The sequence below is a fragment of the Scyliorhinus canicula genome, chromosome 15 (genome assembly GCF_902713615.1).
Source record: "Scyliorhinus canicula chromosome 15, sScyCan1.1, whole genome shotgun sequence".
Lineage (NCBI taxonomy): Eukaryota > Metazoa > Chordata > Chondrichthyes > Carcharhiniformes > Scyliorhinidae > Scyliorhinus > Scyliorhinus canicula.
Window position 1 is genome coordinate 48445098 of NC_052160.1, and position 16092 is coordinate 48461189.

A 16092-nucleotide genomic window follows, 5' to 3' on the forward strand; every position below is an offset into this window, starting at 1 on the left:
GCTGGGGGAACGGCATAGTTTGCAGGCCAAATTTGACTTGTTGACCACCAGAAAGGCGGAGACACAGTGGAGGAGGGCGCAGGGAGTGGTATATGAGTATGGGGAGAAGGCGAGCAAGATGTTGGCGCATCAGCTCCGTAGGCGTGATGCGGCTAGGGAAATTGGTGGAGTGATGGATGGGGGTGGGAATGTAGTGCAGAAGGGGACAGAAGTAAATGGGGTCTTTAGGGGCTTCTACGAGGAACTGTACCGATCGGAACCTCCGATGGGGAGAGGGGGGATGGAGAGCTTCATGAACAGGCTATGTTTCCTAAGGGTTCAAGAGGAGCTGGTAGAGGGGCTGGGGGCGCCGATAGAGTTGGAGGAGCTAGTCAGGGGGATTGGACAAATGCAGTTAGGTGAGGCCCCGGGGCCGGACGGGTTCCCGGTGGAATTTTATAAAAAGTATGCGGATCTGGTGGGCCCCCTGTTGGTGCGAGCCTTCAATGAGGCATGGGAGGGGGAGGCTTTGCCCCCGACGATGTCGCGGGCACTGATCTCTCTGATCCTAAAGCGGGATAAGGACCCCTTGCAGTGTGGATCATACAGGCCTATCTCGCTCCTCAATGTTGACGCCAAGTTGCTGGCGAAGATCCTGGCCACCAGGATAGAGGATTGTGTGCCAGGGGTGATACACAAAGATCAGACAGGATTTGTAAAGGGACGGCAGCTCAACACGAATGTGCGGAGACTGCTAAATGTTATCATGATGCCGGCAGTGGAGGGGGAGGCGGAGATAGTGGTGGCACTGGACGCAGAGAAAGCGTTTGATAGAGTTGAGTGGGGGTACCTGTGGGAGGTGCTAGAGCGGTTCGGATCTGGGGAGGGATTCATCAAATGGGTGAGGCTGCTCTACGCGGCTCCGATGGTGAGTGTAGTTACAAATGGGAGGAGATCGGAGTACTTTAGGCTCTACCGTGGGACCAGGCAGGGGTGCCCCCTGTCCCCCTTGCTCTTTGCACTGGCGATTGAGCCTCTGGCTATGGCGTTGAGGGAGTCAGGGAGATGGAGGGGTCTGGTGCGGGGTGGGGAAGAACATCGGGTATCGCTGTATGCGAACGACCTGCTGTTGTATGTGGCGGACCCAGAAGGGGGAATGCCGGAGGTGATGGAGCTGTTGGCGGAGTTTGGGGGCTTCTCGGGCTATAAGTTAAATTTAGGCAAGAGCGAGGTATTTGTAGTACACCCGGGAGATCAGGAAGAGGGAATTGGGAGGCTCCCGTTTAAGAGGGCAGTGAAGAGTTTCAGATACCGGGGGGGTGCAAGTGGCCAGGAGTTGGGGGACTCTCCATAAGCTTAATTTTACCAGGCTGGTGGAGCAGATGGAGGAGGAATTTAAAAGGTGGGACATGGTGCCGCTATCGCTGGCGGGTAGAGTGCAGTCCGTCAAAATGACGGTTCTCCCGAGGTTCTTGTTCCTCTTCCAGTGTTTGCCCATCTTTATCCCTAGGGCCTTTTTTAGAAGGGTGACCAGCAGCATTATGAGCTTTGTTTGGGCGCATGGGACCCCGAGGGTGAAGAGGGTCTTCTTGGAGCGGGGTAGAGATGGGGGGGGGGCTGGCATTACCCAATCTCTCGGGGTACTACTGGGCGGCCAATGTGTCGATGGTGCGCAAGTGGGTGATGGAGGGGGAGGGGGCAGCATGGAAACGGATGGAGAGGGCATCCTGTGGAGATACAAGCCTGGGGGCCCTGGTAACGGCGCCGTGGCCGCTCCCTCCTACAAGGTGTACCACGAGTCCGGTGGTGGCGGCTACCCTCAAGAATTGGGGGCAGTGGAGGCGACATAGGGGAGAAGTGGGGGGCTCGATGGAGGCTCTGTTAAGGGGGAACCATAGGTTCGTCCCGGGGAACATTGATGGGGGATTTCAGGGTTGGCACAGACAGCTGAGGGACCTGTTTATTGATGGGGGGTTTGCGAGCCTGGGGGAGTTGGAGGAGAAATTTGGGCTCCCCCCGGGAAACATGTTCAGGTATCTGCAGGTAAAGGCATTTGCTAGACGGCAGGTGGAGGGATTTCCTTCGCTTCCCGCGAGGGGGGTGAGTGACAGGGTGCTTTCGGGGGTCTGGGTCGGAGAGGGGAAGATATCTGATATCTACAAGGTTATGCAGGAGGTGGAAGAGGCGTCAATAGAGGAGCTGAAAACTAAGTGGGAGGGGGAGCTGGGGGAACAGATCGAAGATGGGACATGGGCTGATGCCCTGGAGAGGGTTAATTCTTCCTCCTCCTGTGCGCGGCTTAGCCTCATCCAATTCAAGGTGCTGCACCGGGCCCACATGACTGGGACAAGGATGAGTAGGTTCTTTGGGGGTGAAGACAGGTGTGTCAGGTGCTCGGGGAGTCCAGCGAACCATGCCCATATGTTCTGGGCATGCCCGGCACTGGAGGAGTTCTGGAAGGGGGTGGCGAGGACGGTGTCAAGGGTGGTGGGATCCAGGGTCAAGCCAGGCTGCGCACTCGCGATTTTTGGGGTTGGGGTGGAGCCGGGAGTGCAGGAGGCGAAAGAGGCTGGTGTGCTGGCCTTTGCGTCCCTAGTAGCCCGGCGAAGGATTTTGCTACAATGGAAGAATGCGAGGCCCCCAAGCGTGGAGACCTGGATCAATGACATGGCGGGTTTTATTAAGCTAGAGAAGGTCAAATTCTCCCTGAGAGGATCGGTACAAGAGTTCTTTAGGCAGTGGCAACCTTTCCTCGACTTTCTGGCTCAACGATAGGGTACGGGGACAGTAGCAGCAGCAACCCGGGGGGGAGGGGGGAAAAGGAGGGGGGAAAAGGCGGGGGGAAGGGGAGGGGGAAGGAAGGGGGAAGGAGGGGGGAAGGAGGGGGGAAGGGGAGGGGGAAGGGGAGGGGGAGGGGGGAGGGGGGAAGGGGAGGGGGGAGGGGGGAAGGGAAGGGGGAGGGAGGGAGGGGGGGAAGGAGGGGGGAAGGGGAGGGGGAGGGAGGGAGGAGGTGGAAGGGGAGGGGGAGGGGGGAAGGAGGGGGAGGGGGAAGGAGGGGGGAAGGGGGGAAGGGGGAGGGGGGAAGGGGAGGGGGGAGGGGGAAGGGGAGGGGGGAAGGGGAGGGGGGGAAGGGGGAAGGGGGAAGGGGAGGGGGAAGGGGAGGGGGAAGGGGAGGGGGAGGGGGAAGGGGAAGGGGGGAGGGGAAGGGGAAAGGGGAGGGGGAAGGGGGAGGTGGAGGGGAAGGGGAATGGGGAGGGAAAGGGGGGGACGATGACTATGTTTGTTTATTTAATTTAAATTTATTTTTAAGTTCTCTTGTTGGGGTTGGGGGGGTGGGGGGAGGGGATACATGCGTTGATACGGTTTGGGGGGTGTTACAGTTTTTATGTGTTATTTTGTTGCATTTCATTGTTTGTTGTTATATTTTATATTTTCTGTAAAAAATTCCAATAAAAATTATTTTTTAAAAAAACAAAAAAAAACTAAGAACTTGATGAGAATGGGCTTGTTTTATTGACATTTTCCTCCATATTCATTTATTTCATTTTAAACAAAAATACTCTGAAAGGTGGCGGGGTTGATTTTGAGCCCGCACGAGCTGTGCATGGGATTAGCAATGTGGACTCAAAATCCAGAGAGAATCGGGAAATGCAAATTTCTCCTGCGCGATCACGGATTCCGATTTTCAACCCCACTCACTGGCGAAGAAAGACGGGTCACACCATTGGAGCCCAGGAAACTCATTTTAATACATTAGCATGTCATGTGCGAGCACTCACTCCAGGAGACTCCCCCCACCCCCTACCCAAGGAACTTCACTCTGGAGTTTAGGTTCGAGCCTAATGAGTACTTTACAAACGAGGTGATTACGAAAGTATACCAGATAGAATTGCGGCCTGACAAACTTGAATCTTTAAACTTTGACGAACTAGAAATAATAGGGTGCACAGGCTGCAAGATCGACTGAAAGAAAGGAAAACCTGTTACGTTGAAAATAATTAAAGACAAGCTGAAGCATAAAGGTCGAAGTACTCACAGAACAGTTACGAAAACTGTACCAAATAACTGTCATGTGAGAGAACCTTTAAGAACTGGGTGTTTATTGAATAGCTGTAGTGGATGTACCTTTAAGAAATGGGTGTTAATTTAATGGCTGCAGTGATGTCAGAGAGTGGATGGAGTTGGGCTGTCTACTTTTACTTTCGCTTTGGGCTGTCTGCTATAGGGTGAGTTTTAGTTTCGTTTTGAGAGCTGGATAGCTGCAGTCACAGCAGGAAGGTATATTAGTCTCTCTCTCTGCAATCTAAAGATTGTCTCCAGATCCTTTGGTGATTTTAAAATAATAACTGTTTCTGTAGCGAAGTCAAACCTGATGTCTTTCTGTAAAAAGTTTTTTTTTGTCTTATGGATGTTGCAAGGAAAGATTAAGAGTTACTTATAGAGTACTGTATTCTTTGGGGGATTTATTGGTGTTGATAGTTGTTAAGATGTTTGCTGTGGGTTTATAAATAATAAACTGGTTTCATAAATAAACATTGTTCTAATTTAAAAGTACTTTAACTCTGTTGCATAACACCTGTAAAGTAGGCCCATGTGCTACCCATAACCACAATCTATTAAAGGTTATGGGCCAGGTGAACTCCATGATGCACTTTGGGGTTCTCTAAACCCTGGCCCATAACATAACTCATTCATTTCTTCAGTCCTCCTGAAGTTCCACAGCGTGGAACGCGATGGTGACTTTGAGATTGGCTGCCTCCTGCACAAACACATAGGGCTGGATTCTCCACCGGCGGGATGCTCCATTTTGCCGGCAGCCCGGGGGTTTCCTGACGGCGTGGGCCTGCCCCACAATGGGAAACCCCATTGACCAGCCGGCTAAACGGAGCATCCCCCGGCGGGGTGAAACAGAAATGTGGCGAGGCGGAGTGGAGAATTCAGCCCATAATTATGTGTACAACGTTGTATTTTACAGGAGAAATCATTGCTGACGATGCTGAATCAGTTGATGAATACTACAAAGATATATATGATGACTTTGAAGATGATGTGGAATGCAAAGACGTGGAAGGTGAGCTAGATGAAGATGAATATGAAATGTTCTTAAATCAATTTCGCAAGAGCAATGACAGGCTTGATAAAGAGGCCCAAGAAGCGCTACTCTGGTGATTTGGCGGGAATGACGAGGTTGTTACAAGGGACATCCAGGCCACGCTGGACACTGAGAAGGGCAAGTACTCTAAGATAGCGCACTCCAAAATAAAAAGTGAGATCGCAGTGGCTGATACCTCAGAGGCACAGCTCTTGAACAAGCCAGTAACAGACGACATTGTACCAATCTTGGAGAAGCGTGCTCCAGAGGCACTTGGTAAATCGTTTCAGGCCTCTGAACTGGTTCCGGTAGTCGACTCCCTGATCTTCGAGTCTACTCCACCGGATGATGAGTTGGAGGAGCTAACGACTATCTCGCTATGCAGCTTGATGGATCACGCATATATACTCGAGCAAGACTAAGATGGCCCAACGCCTGGATCTTCAGAGCCAGAGAGTGCTTTCAACATAATTTCTAGTGATGAGGAGCCATTGATCCTTGCTCCAGCAAGCCAAGAAGGGACTGCACCTGCTGTCATAGATGTGACTTCCATCCAGGCACCATAGAGCAAGGCGCTCCAGCCTCCAGGTGAGGGTGCTGAATTGGGCATGGCCACACAGTCCATGGAGACATGCTGGTGCCACAGGTCCCAACTGAGGATATGAAGGGTGCAGACCAGCACCGAAACAGCGGTTGCCAAACTCAAACATAAAAGAAAAGAATTTGCAAAATAATCGTTAAAACGTAAAGGGGGAAGAGGAGAAGAGTGGGAAAGCTAGCTCGCCCCACTGACAAAAACAAACGAGAATAAGTTTGAGTGACAAGCCAGAGACAGAGAGACATGAAGCATACAACAAAGGAGCAAACAGTGTTGTGGCAAGAAACAAAAACGAAGCTGGTACGCATGTCTGGCCATTAAGGAGGCATCCCTCCAAAAGGCACAGTCTTCAAAGGATATGAAGCAAGAGACCGGCATGCAAACCAGTCTTTGAAAAGGCTGGCAAGAACCCAAGTGATCACAGAGGCGATCCTGTGAGGGATAAGCTGTGCAAAAGGGACAAACACCGACCAGGAATATCATGTATATTGACACCCTAGTTAAGTCTGTTTATATTGTTTATCCTTTTCACAAATGTATAAAGTAAAGAGAGTAATCATGTCTGTATACAAACATCAATATCTGCTAAGGAAGGGGGAATGTGGTGATATGCCTGTCGATAATATTACATGCAGTGACCTCCTACCAGCAAGTGGCTTCCAATATAAGTCAGAGGACTTCCGACTAACAAGAGAAGATTTTAAGGCCTACATGAGGACAGTTGTGCATAAGGGTTGTTCCAGGAGAGTCTAATGTAACTCCGTGTATCTGATCATTAGCCTACCACGTGTACATTAATAAATCCTAGTTCTTGCTAAGTCACCAGCAGTTCAGTAGATTCATTGCGAGACAAGAACACGGAGCACAACACAAGGGATTCCACTCCCTCAATGTCCAACTCCTTTATGACCACACAATGCGCATATTACAGGTATGCGCCCATTTCCCGGGGAGTGTCCTTGTTAGCTCGCAGATCCCTGACGTTTTTGATAGAGAGCAGCGGCTAGGCAGATGGCTCCTCAGGAACCATAAGACTAGAAGACATAGGAGCAGAATTAGGTCACTTGGCCCATCGAGTCTGCTCCGCCTTCAATCATGGCTGGTATTTTCTCATCCCCATTCTCCTGCATCTCCCCATAACCCCTGATCCCCTTATTAATCAAGAACCTATCTATCTCTGTCTTAAAGACACTCAGTGAATTGGCCTCCACAGCCTTCTGCGGCAAAGAGTTACACAGATTCACCACCCTCCGATAATGATGACGTGTATTGAGGATATAGCACTGCTTCTCCCATCCTCAGTAATATTTCTGACTCCTGCTTGACAGAGAGCTGAACGCGCCCTGCCAATGAACATGGGGTTTACAGATGCTGGCTGACCTTTCATCTGTTGCAACCCCCTTTGAGGTCAAGAGTCCTGGTGTTTTCCTCCAACCATTGTCTGCCCACGGCCTCCTCATCATTGGAGAAGAACGGCAGAAATGAGATTCCTGGGTGTTGATGCTGAGGTGAGGCCTGTGCCAGCAGCAGCTCATTTTTACTGAGTCATCAGTGTGGGAGATGGGAGAGACATAGCGCTGCTTTTCTCACACTCCACAGGGATGAAGTGTTGAGTGTAAGCGGGGATTTATAGAGCATGCCGCCATCCAACAGTAGTGTAAAGGATCTGCTGGTGAAAAAAGTAATGTTTAATACAAGTGCTACATTACAATGGTGGCCTAGTTGAACTAATGCCTGCTAGGTACCTGTGCCCACTAGGTACCTACAGTTTCTGACTCTTCGTCACCCTGCCAGTGTGTCTAGATGTATCCCCAGGATCCACAGCTGACATTGAGGCAGCTTGCTGCCTTCCACGCACTGTCGCCTGAGATGGCCTTGGAGGGGGTCCCCTGGAGAGCCTGAGCCTTGAAGGTCTGGGCCTACTTTCAGGCAGCATGGGTGTTACAGTGCTACCCTCCTCGGTGGGTAACGGTGGAGATGTGTCGCTCACAGGGGGGTGGGTTTCAGATGGGCTGATCTCCTGGGTAGAAGGCACAGGGCTAAGCTCCTGCCAATTCCCTTCTCTTTGGGTGCCCTGGGGTCCCTGAGCTCCTCTCGTGGGATAGAGAGGCAGCTAGAGTGAGATCTAGACGCCCCACCGACCCTAGCACAGACACTCATGGATTTCCATCAGTGCCTTCACCGTGCAGTAGAAGCCCTGCACTATGGAACTCATGCCCTCAGCCATGGAGATCACGAGCTGAGCCATGGATCGGATATTCCCGCCATGAAGTGCATCTCCTGCACCAAGGTCTCCATTCCGGACGCCACAGTTGCAGCGTATACCTCGTTGCGTATGAGTTCTCCTCGGACAAAAAGCAATGGGACTCCTCCAGTCGGCCTTGCATTCCAATGAGAGATGCTGTCATCACTTCCTGATGCTCCCAACTCTGTCTTTGAAATTTCAGCTGCTCTGGGATGACCAGACCAGGGGCACGTCATTGGTCAGGGGCTCGGCAGATTTCTGGGCTCCGGCATCCCTCCAAGTAGCGATTCCCTGGATGTCACTGGCTCCACCTGCTGTGGATCACCAGCGAGTGACCTCGAAGCCTGCCTACTACTTAATCCCACCAAGGTGTGAGTATCTGCACTGGTGGAGAGTGCAATTGACAGATCTGGCACCTTTTCTATGGTGGTCTCAGAGATGTCTCCCTCGGAGCTGCTCTGTTTGCGGTCTCCAGGAGTGCAAGGATCGTCCAGTCTGATCAACTGATTGCCCTGCAAGGGAAGGGAGATGGCATTAGGGCATCACAGGAGATAAATTGTGGGACAGTGTCTGCGCACATGAGGCTTGAAGAATGACTGTATGCCCTGTGAGTTCTCACTTTTGTCTGTAGTCCCTACTTCGTTCTTTGCATAGGCGCGGTCTTGCTCCTCCACAGCCAGCTCAAGGGCACTTTCCTCAAAGGGTGTGAGGCTTCTGAGCTTGTGGATGACATCAGGTGGATGTGCCCGCTCACACCTGTTATGCTTGAGTTTGTACTGCAATGAGACATCGGGGGAAAGTATAGGTGGTAGTTCAGATGGTGATGAAGTGTGAAAGCGGGGATGTAAGGAGCAAATCACTGCGGATGCAAAACAAAAGAGAAAATGCTGGAAAATCTCAGCAAGTCTGGCAGCATCTGTAGGGAGAGAAAAGAGCTAACGTTTCGAGTCCAATGACTCTTTGTCAAATGGTCATCACTTCCTGAAGCGCTTTGACAAAAAGTCATCTCCCTACAGATGCTGCCAGACTTGCTGAGGCGTAAGGAGCAGAGTAGATACTGGGGGAGACCATGGGGATTAGGAGAAGAGGGGCCTTGTGACAGATGTTGGCAACCAGCAAGGTGGCTAGGTATGAGAGATTACCTTGGGGATGGGACGGTACGGTGGCCTCACTGCTGCCTCACAGCTCCAAGGACCCAAGTTCAATTCTGGCCTCAGGTGACTGTCTGTGTGGAGTTTGCGTGACCATGGATAGAGGACATCCTGCCTCTGTTGCACCCCATCCTGGAGTCTGGTAAGGGCTTCCTCTGAGAACCGTGGTGCTGGCTTCCTGGCAGTCATTCCCTCAAATGGATTGGAACAAGGGTTGGGGAGATATTTATATCGAGTTAACCACTGATTGCAAAAATTAAGTTGCCTTGGGGTGAGTGAATCAGTGGGAGGCCGCCAAGAGCATGGTGTGAGTCACAGGGGGAAAAAATTATTCAAGAGGCTCAGTATTCAAAAAGATTTCCCACCAACAGTGCTGGCGGGATTCACACTGGTTTTCACACTAGAACCGACACTTAGCCAAATTTTGGTTAGATTCCGCCCTATAATCAAATAGGTATTAAAATTAGGGCTACACATAGTGTGGCAGAACTTTATGGGGAGGCATTCTGAAATGCAAGGGCAGCCCGATCATTCGGATGAGACATTAAATCGAGGCCTCATCTACCCTCTTAAGTGGATGTAAAAGGAACCAAAGTTACTCACTGAAGCAAAGGGCAGAGGTCTGGGGCAGGTTTCTCCGCTGCCCAACACCATTCGCGATCAGGCGGAAATGTTGGGTGCAGCCCAGGATTTGCACCTGCCGCTGATTCTGACGCAATGCTCTGATCACCTGCTGGCAGCACACCACGGCGGCGCCCCCATCATTTGCATGGTTTTGACTGAGATTAGTGGGTTAGACATCGCATGCTCCACCCCTCCAGCATGCTTCAACCCCCCCCCCCCCCCCCCCCCAGGCAGGGGTCACGCGGTGTGATTTGGTGCAAGTATTTACAAGCGGGGCCTGGGCACCATGTTGAGGGGGAGCAAGAAGGTAAGAGACCTCTGTAAACTTTTCGGCCTTGCTGGGGTTGCCTGCCTGGACTGCAGGGAATAAGAGGGAACAACTTGGTTAGCGAGATGAGGATTCCCTTGACCACCCAAAGCCACAAGGTTACATGGTCACCCTGAGTTGTACTGTTGTGCCACCGTCAACATGTCCCTCCACCCCTCACCCGGTCCCTTCGTGATGTTGTTTTCCACACTGCACCCCTGCCCCCATCAAAGCGGGCCACCATTGCGATACTGGACAGGTACCAAGACTTGAACTGGGCAAAGTACACAGGGTCCTGTAAGTGGGAGGATCACTCGATCCATGTGCAGCAGGACATTGAGGCAGACTTGGTCAAGGGCTGGGCGGAATTTAAGATAGCTAAGGCAGCCCTTTACAAGACCAATGTGCATTCCGGGTTGCTGTACCCCTCCAAACTCTAGGTGACTTAACGAGGTCCACTTAACGAGGACTCACGGCCTTCTCGTTGCAAATGAGGGCTCGCCAGCTGATTCTCTGGGACCACGCTTGCCAGCCCCAACACTAACAAGGTCGGGCAGCACTTAAGTTGCACTTGCTCAGCCAACCATAGCCAGCTTGCAATAATGGTACCAAGGAGACCCGTCCCAAGATTTGGGGATGCTGACCTGGGGAGCTCCTAGACGCAGTGGAGACCAGGAGGGATGTCCTGTTCCCACGAGGGTCCTGGAGGGTCAGCCAAAAGGCAGCCAGTGCTGTCTGGGATGAGGTGGCAGCAGCTGACAGCTTGGGGAGTGTGACCAGGAGGACTGGCCTCCAGTGACGAAAAAAGATCAACGACCTACACCGGGCAGCACGAGTGGGTAGACACCAATGCTGCCCCTCCCCACCCCACCCATGGGGGCATCCACTCCTCAACTCCCCATGTGACCCCCAGCCCTTCCTCCACCCCTCCTCCATCAACGCTCCCAACCCTCCCTTCACACACACCAACAACTGTGAACCATACGTGTGGTTAACAATGCCCTCTCTGTATCTCCTCAGGAATAGCTCCCCCATAATCATTGGGAGATGGCCTGACTGGTGGGGGGTTGCTGGACTTAAAAATCCTCACCTCCTTTGAGGAGCACGCCCTGGAGGTGACTGGGGTGGCCGATGACAGATCCGTCACCAACACGGACGCCGCAGAGGTGAGGAACCACCTTAGGGGGGTGACGGGTAGGGGTCCTGGAAGTGCAGAGGCCTGTAAATGGGCGGGTGGGGTACTGAAGAGGGAGGACCCCCAGGGGCCCCATAGCAGGGTGTCCTCACTTGAGGGGGTGTAGGGTAATGCCCATGTGTGTGGGGGTGACATTGCCCATGGATAGTGGGGTGTAGGCTCACTTAGAGATCCTTTCAAAATGGTGGCTTGATCTCTGAGTTCAGTTCCCCAGTGCTAAAAAAAATTCTAAACAAAGGGACGCCCCCCCCCCCCCCCCCCCCCCCCCCCCCCCCGGTTGCTGCTACTGCCTGCCTTATTTCTACCGTTCTGCCAGGAAATCCAGGAATGGTTGCCACCTCCTGAAGAACCCCTGCACTGACCCCCTTAGGGCAAATTTCACCCTCTCCAATTTAATAAACCCCGCCATATCGTTGATCCAGGCCTCCACGCTTGGGGGTCTCGCATCCTTCCACTGAAGAAGAATCCTCCGCCGGGCTACTAGGAACGCAAAGGCCAGAATGTCGGCCTCTTTCGCCTCCTGCACTCCCGGCTCCTCTGCAACCCCAAATATTGCAAGCCCCCAGCCCGGTTTGACACTGGATCCTACCACCCTTGACACCGTCCTTGCTGTGCCCTTCCAAAATTCCCCCAGCCCTGGGCATGCCCAGAACATATGGGCATGGTATGCTGGGCTATCTGAGCACCTTAGACACCTGTCCTCGCTCCCAAAGAACCGGCTCATCCTTGTCCCGGTCATGTGAGCCCTATGCAGCACCTTAAACTGTATGAGGCTAAGCCTCGCACAAGAAGAGGAGGAGTTCACCCTTCCTAGGGCGTCCGCCCACGTCCCCTCCTCAATCTCCTCACCCAGCTCCTCCTCCCATTTACCCTTCAGCTCCTCCACCGAGGCCTCGTCTACCTCCTGCATCACTTGGTACGTTGCTGAGATCCTCCCCTCTCCAACCCACACCCCCGAGAGCACCCTGTCCTGGACCCCACGCGGCAGCAACAGAGGGAACTCCGCCACCTGCCGCCTGACAAACGCCCTTACCTGCATGTACCTAAAGGTGTTCCTGGGGGTAGCCCGAACTTCCCTTCCAGCTCACCCAGGCTCGCAAACTTCCCGTCCACAAACAGGTCCCTCAACCTCCTAACACCTGCCCTGTGCCAATTCAGGAACCCGCCATCAATTCTCCCCGGGACAAACCAGTAGTTCCCCCGTATCGGGGACCCCATTGAGGCCCCCACCTCCCCCCTGTGCCCTCTCCATTGCCCCCAAATTTTGAGGGTAGCCTCCACCGCCGGGCTCGTGGTATACCTCGTTGGAGGGAGCGGCAGCGGCGCCGTTACCAGCGCCTCCAGCCTCGTGCCCACACAGGACGCCATCTCCATCCTCTTCCATGCTGCCCCTTCCCCGTCCATTACCTACTTAAGCACCATTGCTGCGTTGGCAGCCCAATAATACCCACAGACTCCGTTGGGCAGCGCCAGCCCCCCCATCCCTGCCCCGCTCCAAGAGCACCTTTCTCACCCTCGGGGTCCCACACAAACCCCGTAATGCTCCTGTTAACCCGCCCGATAAAGGCCTTCGGGATAAGGATGGGGAGGCACTGGAACAGGAACAGAAATCTCAGGAGCACCGTCATCTTGACTAATTGCACCCTACCCGCCAGAGACAGCGGCAACATGTCCCATCTCCCGAACTCCTCCTCCATCCGCTCCACCAGCCTTGTGAGGTTAAGCTTATGCAAGCCCCCCCAGCTCCTAGCCACCTGGACCCCCAAGTACCTGAAGCTCCTCTCCGCCCTTTTTAGTGGGAGCCTACCAATCCCCTCCCCCCTGGTCCCCCGGGTGGACAACGAACAGCTCGCTCTTCCCCAAGTTGAACTTGTACCCTGAGAAATCCCCAAATTCACGGAGAATCCTCATCACCTCCGGCATTCCCCCCACCGGGTCCGCCACATACAGCAATAGGTCATCCGCATAGAGCGACACTCAGTGCTCCTCCCCACCCGGACCAGCCCCCTCCAGTTCCTCGACTCCCTCAGCGCCATGGCCAGGGCTTCAATTGCCAACGCAAAGAGCAGGGGGGACAAGGGACACCCCTGTCTCGTCCCTCAGTATAGCCGAAAATACTCCGACCTCCTCCTATTCGTGGCCACGCTCGCCATCGGGGCCTCATATAACAGCCTCACCCACCTAACAAACCCCTCCCCAAACCCGAACCTTTTCAGCACCTCCCACAAGTACCCCCACTCTACCCTATCGAAGGCCTTCTCCGCGTCCAACGCCACCACTATCTCCGCCTCCCCTTCTACTGCCGGCATCATCACAACATTCATGTTAGTGTTCAGCTGCCTCCCCTTCACGAACCCCGTTTGATCCTCGTGGATAACCTGTGGCACACAGTCCTCTATCCTTGTGGCTAAAATCTTCGGCAACAGCTTGGCGTCTATATTTAAGAGTGAGATCGGCCTGTATGACCCACACTGCAGGGATCCTTGTCCCGCTTAAGGATCAAGGAAATCAGCACCCGAGATATCGTCGGAGGCAGAGCCCCCCCTTCCCTTGCCTCGTTGAAGGTCCTAACCAACAGGGGGCCCAACAGGTCTGCATACATCTTATAGAATTCGACCAGGAACACATCCGGCTCCGGCGCCTTCCCCAACTGCATGCTCCTTATCCCTTTGACCAGCTTCTCCAGCTCAACTGGCGCCCCCAGCCCCTCCACCTGCCCCTCCTCCACCTTCGGGAATCTCAGCCGGTCCAAAAAGCGCCCCCCCCCCCCCCCCCCTCCGCTGGGGGTTCGGACCGATACAGTTCCTCATAAAAGTCCCTGAAGACCCCATTAATGTCTACCCCCCTTCGCACCACATTTTCTCCCCTATCCTTAAATCCACCAATCTCCCTGGCCGCATCCCGCTTACGGAGCTGGTGCGACAGCATCCTGCTCGCCTTCTCCCCATATTCATACACCGCTCCCTGTGCCTTCCTCCACTGAGCTTCTGCCTTTCTGGTGGTTAGCAGGTCGAACTCAGCCTGGAGACTACGCCGCTCCCCCAGCAATCCCTCCTCCGGAACCTCCGCGTATCTCCTGTCCACCCTCACCATCTCCCCCACCAGTCTCTCCCTCTCTCTCTGCTCTCTCCTCTCCCTGTGGGCTCGAATGGAGATCATCTCCCCCCTAACCACCGACCTCAGCGCCTCCCAGACCGTCCCCACTTGGACCTCCCCATTGTCATTGACCTCCAGGTATCTCTCGATACATCCTCGAACCCGCCCACCCACCTCCTCGTCCGCCAGCAGCCCCACCTCCAAGCGCCAAAACGAGCGCTGGTCTCTCTCCTTCCCCAGCTCGAGGTCCTCCCAGTGCGGGGCGTGGTCAGAAATGGCTATCGCCGAATACTCAGCATCCTCTACCCTTGCAATCAGCGCCCTACTCATAATGAAAAAATCAATCCGGGAATGGGCCTTATGCACATGGGAGAAGTATGAAAATTCCCTGGCCCTCGGCCTCGCAAACCTCCATGGGTCCAGCCCTCCCATCTGGTCCATAAACCCCTCAACACCTTAGCCGCCGCAGGCCTCCTACCCGTCCTGGACCTGGATCGATCCAGTGGCGGATCCAGCACCGTGTTGAAATTCCCCCCCATTATTAGGCCCCCCCCCCTTTCAAATCTGGAATCCGGCCCAACATGCGCCGCATGAGACCCGCATCGTCCCAATTCGGGGCGTATACATTGACCAGCACCATCCGCTCCCCCTGTAGCTTACCGCTTACCATCACATACCTCCCGCCACTGTCTGCCACCACATTCGATGCCTCAAACGACACCCTCTTCCCCACCAGGATCCCCACACCCAATTTTTTGCATCCAGCCCCGAATGAAACACTTGGCCTACCCATCCCTTCCTCAATCTAACCTGATCCGCCACCTTCAGGTGCGTCTCCTGAAGCATGACCACATCCGCCTTCAGCTCCTTCAGGTGCGCAAACACGCGGGCCCGTTTGACCGGCCCATTCAGTCCCATCACATTCCAGGTTATCAGCCGGATCAGGGGGCCCCCCCTCCCCCATCGACTAGCCATTACCCTTCCTCAGTCCGCCACGTGCCCACGCCCCCCACTGAGCCCGTTCCCCACGGCGGCAGACCCCCATCCCGACCCCCTCTACATGCTTCAGCTCCTTCTCGGCCATTCCAGCAGCAGCCCGGTACCCCCCCCCCGTATCCCCCCCCACCCCCAAGCCTCCCCGCCCCCCCCCCCCCGGTATTCCCCCCCCCCCCCAGGCCTCCCCCCCCCCCCAAGCTAGGGTCCCTCCTAGCTGCGTAACCCTTCCATTGTACTTTCCGTAAGTCAGCCGACTCCTGCTGACACCGGCTGCTCCCGCCACCCCAGTGACCCTCCCCAGGGCAACACAATCACCGCGCGCACCCCCCCAAGTGCCGGCCCCGCCCACTGCTCCTCTTGCGCGGGAGAGAAGCTCGCGCTTCCATCCCGAGCCCCCCCCCCCGACCCAACACGCGGGAAAAGACGGGCACTTGACCCAACAGGACCGCGAACCACTCCCAAACTCTCAACCAGTGAAAAAAAAACAGACGTGACAAAATGCCCAAGTAAACAGATGACAGTCCCAAAAAAAGCAAAAAAGCAGAACAGCAAAAAGACATCATCAAATAGAACCGATAAAAGCGAAAGGATATCAAGGAGGACAAAGCCTCCGGGCAGTGTACACCGTTCCCCAGCCCCCAGTCCTCAGTTCAAGTCCAGCTTCTCTGCCAGGACGAAAGCCCAGGCCTCCGCCGGAGAGTCAAAGTAGAGCTGGCGGTCTTTATAAGTGACCCAGAGGCGTGCCGGCTGTAACAGGCCAATCTTGACCCCCTTCTTGTGGAGCACTGCCTTCGTTCGATTAAAACCAG